This window comes from Tupaia chinensis, unplaced genomic scaffold (genome assembly GCF_000334495.1).
Source record: "Tupaia chinensis unplaced genomic scaffold, TupChi_1.0 Scaffold146079_1, whole genome shotgun sequence".
In the NCBI taxonomy this organism is placed as follows: domain Eukaryota; kingdom Metazoa; phylum Chordata; class Mammalia; order Scandentia; family Tupaiidae; genus Tupaia; species Tupaia belangeri.
In genome coordinates this window covers 448,572-458,059 of record NW_006205935.1, presented here as the reverse complement: position 1 = coordinate 458,059, position 9,488 = coordinate 448,572, and the positions used below count along the sequence as shown (strand labels likewise).

General features: G+C 38.5%; 1 protein-coding gene across 1 annotated transcript in view; it reads left to right on the top strand.

The window, feature by feature from the left end:
• MALRD1 (MAM and LDL receptor class A domain containing 1) overlaps nucleotides 1–9,488 on the top strand; it is a 400,826-nt gene that overhangs the window by 24,610 nt on the left and 366,728 nt on the right. The gene's annotated exons all lie outside the window — the stretch shown is intronic.

Sequence of the window (9,488 nt, the reverse complement as noted above, 5' to 3'; positions counted from 1 at the left end):
CGGGAGACCCGCGGCCGGTCCGTGTGTGGGCCGGCGCGGCCTGCTCCGCCCGCCCGGCGCGGCGCTCGCTCGGCGCGCAGGGTCCCCGGGGCCGGCCAACTGGTTCCAGTTTTTAAAATGACCAAGGAGGAGAACCAACAGATGGTGTAATGGTTACATTGCAGAAACCCCACACGGCTCACTGTGGTTCAAGTCCTAGACCTGGCAGTGTGAAACTCAAGGCAGGTGTGTGTGCATGTGTGCCCAAAATCCTGAGAGGAAAATGGATGAGAGGGGATTGTTATGGCCATCCCCCCTGGGTAGAGATTTCTCACTTTCTGTCTGTCTCTGTCTCTCTGGTGATTGTACATGCTGTATAGCAAAAATTCTCTCTTAAAAAAAAAAAAAGACCAAAGAGGATTCTAGTGTCTAGATTCAGACTTAATCAAAAGCATCTAAAATATTCTGAAATTTCCACTCAGTCCTTGTCTCTATAAGTCCTATAATTTTACATCCTATGATGTTTTCTGTTACTTTATGTAACAGCTAAGCACACTGAATGAGGTGTTTTATTAAAAAAAATAGCAGATATCAGTTAAGTTTATTACATTTATGGATTCAGTACCATTTGGATGAATATCTCTGCATCCTTCGGTCTTTTCAGGGATACAGTCCTAATTGTAGAACTGTGGTATCTTAGAGGAGTAGCATCCTTAAGCTGTTCTCAGTTCCCTGAATCACTTTATAAATGTGAAGAAGGTGGGGTCCTAAGCCTGGAGGTCAAGAGCCCACGTATGTTTAGTAGTTATTAAATGGTGACCAAAGAGTTAGGTTGAAGGTTTTATCCCTAGTATGTTTGGAAGAGGAGAAACCTCAAGAGTGTGGAGTAGTGTGTACAAAATTTGGTTTTTATGCATTGGACAACTTTAGAGGATAATATAAAATATACTAAAAATATGTAAGCAAACAGGTTCATTAGTCATTTTTATGTATTTATTATTTATTTATGTATTCATTTATTTTTAACAAATATTCACACTTTGTGACATGTTAGTTACTGACAGCACAGTACATGAATGTACATGAATCTCTTCCAAACTGTGCTTCCTTTCAATAAAATTTGAGTACAGTAAATTTCTCCCATTCTTGAGGGGTATTTTGCAAGATCTCAAATGGGTTTTTGAAACCATGGAGAATACTGAAACCTAGATAGCTTATGTTTTTTTCCTGCACGCACATACCTATGATAAAGTTTAAAGGATTAACTTAAGGCACAGTGAGAGATTAACCACAATAACTAATAGGAAAATAGAATAATTTTACTACTACACTGTAGTAACAGTTATGTGAATGTGGTCTTTCTCTTTCCAAGTATTTTATTGTATCATACTCATTTTTAGAAAGCAATGGATTGTGGGTAATTGCAATTGTAGAAAGCACATTGGTTGAAAAGGGAGAGACAACTATATATGAAATTTTCTTTATACATTATTATCGACCCCAGAACTTTCTGCTCTGACATATATGAATTGCACAAATTGTATGATACTTCTGTTAAGGTGAACTGGAAAAGGAAGTACCTATGAGAATGGAATCTAATAGTGATCTAAAGGTACAAGACAAGGGTAGAGTAAAACATCCATAGAACTGCACACCAGTGCCAGCATTTATGGTAAAGACTTCTGAGAGATGCCTAGGAGAGATCAGTGCATTCAAAACCAGAGGAGATAACTTACCAGACTCACAGAGAAGGGAGGTGAAAATATTGGAATCACAAAATCACAAAAGATTTGAATATTTTAACAAAGATATACTTCTTTCCAGTAAAGATATGAATTTACAAATTCCTTGTTAAGGTGTTTTTTTTTTTGTTTTGTTTTGTTTTTTTGAGAGATTTTTGCTGTAGGGTATGTGTAGTCGACTGGAGAGACAGTGAGAAATCACTCCCCCCAGGGCTTTGGCCACACTGCAACCCTTCTCTTTCAGTCTCCCCTCAGGGTTTTAGACACCCACACACATGGGCCTGAGTGTAAAGCTGCTGGGTCTGGACTCGAACTGTGGTGGACTACGTGGGAGTTCAGCAAGATAACCATGATGCCATCTGCTGCTCCCCCTTGTTAAAATGTTACCCATGTAGATATTGAAAAATTTCCAGTGAATAGGGGATAGCAAATAGAAATAAAAATACGAACTTTGATGATAAAATAGTATAAATTTCTGTTTAGAGTTTTATCATTGACTATAGTTAAACATATGCAAGGGCTTCAAAAAGATTGTGGAAAATTGAGTTAATATACAAGTTTACTTTGGTACAAAACTTTTTGAAACGCACACATAGTTTCTTCATGAACTTTGTAAAGACCCCTCATACATGCAAGGTCTTTCATTGTTTTCCTGAAAACTTTCCTCCTTCTCCCAGCACTATTTTTCTTAAAAGACTACTGAACTTTATTTTGCTTCTTGGGATAAGCTTCAGGAAGACTTTTAACTGGGCATTGTTTTGGAAGAGAGACGTGAGTGTCTGTAATATTTCTTCTCTTGTTTTGAAAACAGTCTCCGTAAAATACTTTTCATGTCAAATAACACCATTAGCAGCTCTTCAGTCTTGGCAATGGTTGGATGACTTGGATGCTGAGATACATAGTTGGGCACCATGAATCATTTTCTTTAATATATTTTGATGTCTAGAATTGTTTGACAATTGTGGACTGTTTTTGTTCCTAATAGGAAATGGAAATAGGAATGAAAAGACGAACGATACGTAATGTGAATTTTTCTTTCATCTCTGAGTGTGACATTGTGCGAACGTGGCAGTGCTTCTTGTCTGCAGAAATATGAAAGCACCACGCAAATAATTCTCCACATCTCTGAATGTTGTCTGGACAGTGAATTTTTTTTCCCAGAGAGAGACCAGGACTTCACTGAAAGTTCATTATGACCCATGCCAGAGGGTTTCCTATTCCAAGAAAAGGAGTCCTATAAAAATTAGGGTGAGCTTAGGAAAGCCAGGATGAAGTTAAGCATCTCTCTATGAAATGATACCACCTTTCCAGAGCTGCAATTTCTCTAATATTTTGAGGCCAGTCATGGAAGAGCAAAATGTTAGCTCCACTCCATCAGAACCTTTATCTAGTTCTCCTACTTCTAGAAGTCAGATACCCGCTTCGAGTCAATAAATATTAGAAAGGCTGATCACTGGTTTATTGACTTTCTGAATGAATGATTGGAGGAATTTTCCGCTGCCCTGTTTCTTTGTACCTTGGAATTGGATGGAACTACTCATTCTTGCATTGCAGCCTGCTCCTCTTCTGTGGCTCAACTGTGCAAAGTGGTATCATCCAAGGAGGAAAAAAGAAAATATCAGGTTGTGATTTTTTCTTAAAAATATCAAAAACGCTTTGCAACATGAAATTGTGAACTGTTTTTTTCCAGTAGTAAAATCTCTTCTGAAGCTGCTGTACATACGTAGATAGAATTCCTGCCATGCCTGTCATCCCAGGTGTATTTTCTATGTATAAACAAAGGTGTTTATAAATAAATATAATTTCTATACATGTATGTTGACACTAGGCTTGTCTAAAAATTATAAGGAAAGGCTTACCCTCTGTTTGGAAGTTGTCATATGTATGAAGGCAAAAACTTTGTGAACACAGCTTTAAGTAAATTTGCATCCAAGAAATATGAATAGGATTTAATGTTCTGTACTCTTCAGAAATACTTGTGACTTTCTAGTGGGTAAGTCTTACAATGCTTGACTGACTTTGGAAGAAAAAAATTACTTATTGTTTAGGGAAATTGAAAACTTATTAAGGAAAAATGTGACAGGAGTTCATTTCTTCATGAGTTAGTTTATTTAACAGAAAATTTGTGTAAGCAGGAGATATTGCTTTCCATTTAGGGGCCTGGATTCATCCTTATAGAAACTACTGAAAAAAAAAAAGATCCTTAGATCTTCTGGCCATGACTGCTACTCTGGAATAGAGAATTTTATATGTAAACAGCTATGCAACATTTATAATACATCAGTGATGATTTATAACATTTGCTACTGGAGTTGCAATCTGAATGAATGCTTCAACTTCTTACTGTTTCTGCAGAAATTGTCAGAAACCTACAAACACCAGAGACTTCCTTGGAAGGTTACTAATTTTGAGACCATGTCAAAGTCAAAACCTGGTTTGATAATTATTTTCTCCTTGATAGAGTAATTGCTATGGTTTGCATATGGTTTGTCCCCATCAAAACTTAGGCTGAGGCTTGGGAGGTGGGGCCTAATGGGAGGCGCCAAGTTGTTAAAATGGATTAATGTCTTGTAAAACTGGGTTAGTTCTCAGGAGAATGAATTAGTTCTTACAAGTGGGTTGTTATTAATCAGGCTGCACCTCGTGTGTTGCCTCTTTTGCATATACCTGTCTGCCACGGTTGCATGCACTTTTATCATCTGATGCCATTTGCCCTGATGTGGCTGTTGCATCTTGGAGTTCTCAACCCCCAGAACTGAGAGCCACAATAAAACTTTTCTCTTTCTAAGCCATCCAATCGCAAGCATTCTGTTACAAGAACAGAAAATGAACCAAGACTGTAAATATCAATGACATAATTCTTACCAAGGATAAAGGCAACTGTATGACGAAAATCCAACATAAGTAATATTGGATAACTCTGGTGTAAGCTATGTAAGTGTTAATTCTATTTGCTGTATGTACTTCTGTGAGTTAGGGTTCTTCCTGTTTCTTTTTTCTTTTTTTTAATTTGCTAGCTGGTGCTTGCAGGGGTTGGGGGTAGAGTAGTGAGAAGACACCCCTATGGAGGGTGGCCATGTCTCAATGCCTCTTCCTTGATTTCACCTTTTGGGATTTGGGCACATACACATACGCCCAGTGCAGTGTGTTTCTCAGACCGTGCAACTGGCCATGTGTGATCCAACCGCCTTAACCGCCCTGCCACCAGCTGGCCCATTTTCCCTGTTTCTAACTTAATAAAAATAATTAACATTAGTTCAGTGTGAAAGATAACATTTTCCTGATAAGAAATAATCAATACTTATAAATTGCCATGCCAAATAGTAGCATCTTTTAACATCATTTACTCTCAGTAATTATTCAATTTTACTTTTCCTTCATTGGAATATTTTGGATTCATTTTATCCTTTTCTGGAACTGGCCATTAATTTTTATGCTTATTGAGAATAAGGGAAATAATTTCTTTCTTTCTTTTTTTTTTCTAGAAAGATCTTTTTGCTATAGGGTGTGTGCACTTGCCAGAGAGACTGAGAGATACAGACAGCAAGATATTACGCCCTCGTAGGGGGTACAGCCACACCACACTCCCTTCTCCATTTTCCTCTCAGGTTTATGGACATGCTCAGACACATTCCCTGCACAAGTTTCAGGCCACCGAGTCTGGAACTCAAACTGTGGTCAGCCATGTGGGAGTTCAGCAGCATAACCATTATGCCATCTGATGGTCCTAGGGAAATAATTTAGTGTGAAAGAGTTTTTATATGTTGTATACATGTAGAAATAATTTTCCCAAATGATAACATAAATGGCGTAAAATGTTATGACTTTATAAAATCATTTACATAGCTTCTCTCAAAAAAGGATAAAACATGTAACAAACCTGGAATAGAAAGACATTACCTTAACATAATTAACTCTTCAGCGTCATGGGGACATGTTTCATGATATTGAACATGGGAGTGATTTCATTGCTATGGCTGTCATCACAGTTACAACTTAATTATATTCTGTTTCCCTCAGAAGCATGCCTCAAGCCGTTCCTTTGGGATATAATTTAATAGTTATGATGTTAAGGATTGAATCTTGAGGAATTCTTTAATTTTTTTTTTGGGGGGGGAAGGTTTTTGCTATAGGTTGCATGTGCTCACCAGAAAGACAGAGAGAGACAGAGAAAGCAAGAAATCATCCCCCAGGGGGGATGGCCACGCCACAGTCCCTTCTCCTCCATTCTCCTCTCGGGATCTTGGGCATCCACACACACATGCTTGGTGTGAGTTTTAAGCCACCGGGTCTGGGACACTAACTGCGGTCGACTACTTAGGAGTCCAGCAACATAGCCATTACACTAACTGCTGGTCCCCCAGAGGTTTTTGTTTTTGTTTTTAGAGAAATGTTTGCTATAGGGTGCATGCCGTTGCCTGAGAGAGAGGCAGGGAGACATAAAGTGAGAAAACACCCCCAGGAGGGATGGCCAAACCACAGTCTCTTCTCTTCCATTCTTCTCTCATGATCTTGGGCATGCACACACAAGCGCCTGGCTTGAGTCTTAAGTCACCCTATTTGGGATTTGAACTGCAGTCAACTATGTGGGAGTCCAGTAACGTTACCATTACGCCATTTGCTGGTCCCCACAGATTCTTTACTGGGAGAATCTGGCACCGCAAACATCAATTTTGGAGATAATTGTGCCTTCCAAGCAAAGTTTAAAACACAACATGAAAGTGCTCTTCCTCTTGAGTGTCTATGACCTTTGCGACTGTAAAAGTGAGAAGAAAATTATGGGTTCGACACGTTCCAAAGCCCAGCAATTTAGACTATGCCTCGTTGTTCCTTATGCCGTCTGACTGGCTTCGGTCCACACAAACTTAGTGATGACTGGGGTAGCAGTACTCTACATGGTGATAGATTTAATTTTGGCAAAAATTTTCAATATTGTCTATATCTGCATGGCATAGGAAATTAAAGGACAACCCAGCCACAATTCAAGGAAAATTATTCCATTGATTTAAAACGTACAATTCTCTCCTGGGGAAAAGATGGATACTCAGAACATTTTAGATGTGTTTTGAATAATCCAGTAGTTATTAGAAGTTCCGGATTGCTTTTTCTTTTTTTTTAAACAAGAGCTGAAATTGCGTGCTCATTAGATTCATTTTACAACAAAAAGACCTCCTGTTGAGACTATTCAGAGGGAAAAAATGTTTTATTTAGCTCTTTTTTCTTGTTCTAACACTTCTAGAAATCATCATCATTATCCTGTGTATTAAAAAGAGCAAAGAACATTGTAAACAGACATCAACTAAGTAATTGCACCGCAGGGTAATCTCCTGGGATTTTAAGAACATTTGACACCTATGAGAATGTGTGTGTGTTTCATATATATAATCGCTGAAATGCGATAAAATAGTTTAGAATATTTTATAATCACAGATTGTTGTGAAAATTTTGGCAACTAAGGGAAACCTGAAAATTAATCAACATTTCTGTAGCACATTCAGAGCTGAGTCACACACACACAACCCTCCCTCCCACACACACACACACACACACACACACGGGGACTTCAGAAAATTCATGGAAAATAAAGTTAGTGTGTGAGTTTATTTTAATGAAAAAAATGGAAAACTGTTCATAGTTTGTTGTATAATATGTATTTTTTGTTTTTTCTGAGAGAGAAATTTTTTGCTGTAGGACACATGCACTCTCCAGAGAAAGAGTGAGGAATGACCTCCCACCCCAGAGTGAACGGCTATGCAGCAGCAATCCCTTCTCCTCTGTTCTCCTCTCAGGATTTTGAGCACACATGCACATGCACCTGATGTGAATTTCAAGCTACTGGGTCTGGGATTTGAACCATGGTCAACCATGTCGGAGTCCAGCACCTTAAAAACTATGCCTCCTTCTGATCTCTATAATATTTATTTTTTATGAACTTCTTGAAGACTCCTTTGTACATACGTGACTACCTGAGTTGACTTTATTTTTTGTTGCACCTGATTCTCTGGATCACTAGGTATCTATAAAGTAGTGATTGGGATAGTTATAGCTATTCTAAGTATTTCAAAGAACTTAGGGAAATGGCAAATTTAACTATATTATCATTCATAGACCAATAACATTTCTTTTTTTTTTTTTTGGAGAGGTTTTTGGTATAGGGGGAGTTCACTCGCCAGACAGACAGAGAGAGATAGACAGAAAGCGAGAAATCACCCCCAGGGGGATGGCCACACCGCAATCCCTTCTCCTCCATTCTCCTCTTGGAATCTTGGGCATGCACACACATGCGCCTGGCGTGAGTTTAAGCCACCGGGTCTGGGACTCGAACTGTGGTTGACTACATGGGAGTCCAGTGGCATAACCATTATGGTAACTGCTTGTCCCAACATTTCTTTGATTTTAGATACAATAGTATAAAATCAACTAATTCTGGAAATACTGGTTTCCTCAGGCTAAGAGCTCCAACAGATCTTTAATTCTAGGCCTTTGGAGAAAAGTTGGATAGTGGATTAACTATTAGGGTTTAGAGCAGAGTTTAAACTATAGTTCTGGAGTAAAAAGCAAAACAAACAGGACCAGCAGTTGGAATAATGGCTATGTCGTTGGACTCCCATGTAGTTGACCACGGTTTGAATCCCGGGCCCAGTGATGGCTTAAATTTATGCTGGGTGTGTGTGCTTGCAAGCCCAGGATCTTGAGACAAGAGTGGAGGAGAAGGGATTGTGGCATGGCCATCCCCCTTGGGGGTGATTTCTCGTTTTCTTGTCTTTGTCTGTTTCTGTTTTCCTGTTAAGCATATGCACCCTACAGCAAAAACCTCTCAAAAAAAAAAAAAAAAAAAAAGTTCAATTTTGACTCCACCGCTCACTAGCTGTTCTATCTTGGGCAAGCTACTTAATGCCTATAAGACATCGTCTAAGCTGTCTTGTCTTTAAAATGGGAGAAAATGTCTGTTTCATGGGAAGTTTTATTAGAAATAAACTACTGCAAAGGGAATGCCTAGCACAAGCCAAATTACCTCAAAAACTTGTAGCAATGAGAATTCTCTTATTATAAAAGACAGCTGGTTGACAACATTTTTCCAAATTAAGGATCTAGAAATAAAGTTAATAAGTACACATTAGTAATGTGGTTGAGGTGCTGAACTCCCACATGGCAAACTGGTTCAAGCCCCAGACTAGGTGGCTTGCTTTCTCACTTTTCTCTCTATCTCTCTCTGGTGAGCACATGTGGCCTATAGCAAATTTTAATAATAAATAAAATTAAATAATTTAAAAAAGGTATGTTTCAGAGGGAAAAACTTTTTATTTAGTTCTTTTTTTCTAGTTCTAACACTTCTAGAAATCATCATCATTATGAATTAAAAAGAGCAAAGAACATTGTAAACATACATCAACTAAGTAATTTATAAGGATGATCCCAAGAGAGTGCACCAGATATATTACTACTAAATAATAGTATTTAATGACAATGTGATTGAATAAAACTTATGTTCTGGAGACTGAGATGTCAAACACTGTCTGGCAACCAGCATATTTACTCCTACTATGGTGAACGCAAGCAGCAAGGAAAGAAAGAACTGGTCAGACCAATCTCCACCATTGCTCAGGACTGTAACCCTGGAAGGGCTGCTTGAGATGGAGGTCACATAGTTTTAGAATGTGACATTCACAGATATTGGTGACATAGGTGACTACTGTGAACCAAGCGCTCGAATCCTTCTGCTTCTCCATAGCCTCTTGATCACTAAACTCTTGAAAAAGAGAGAGA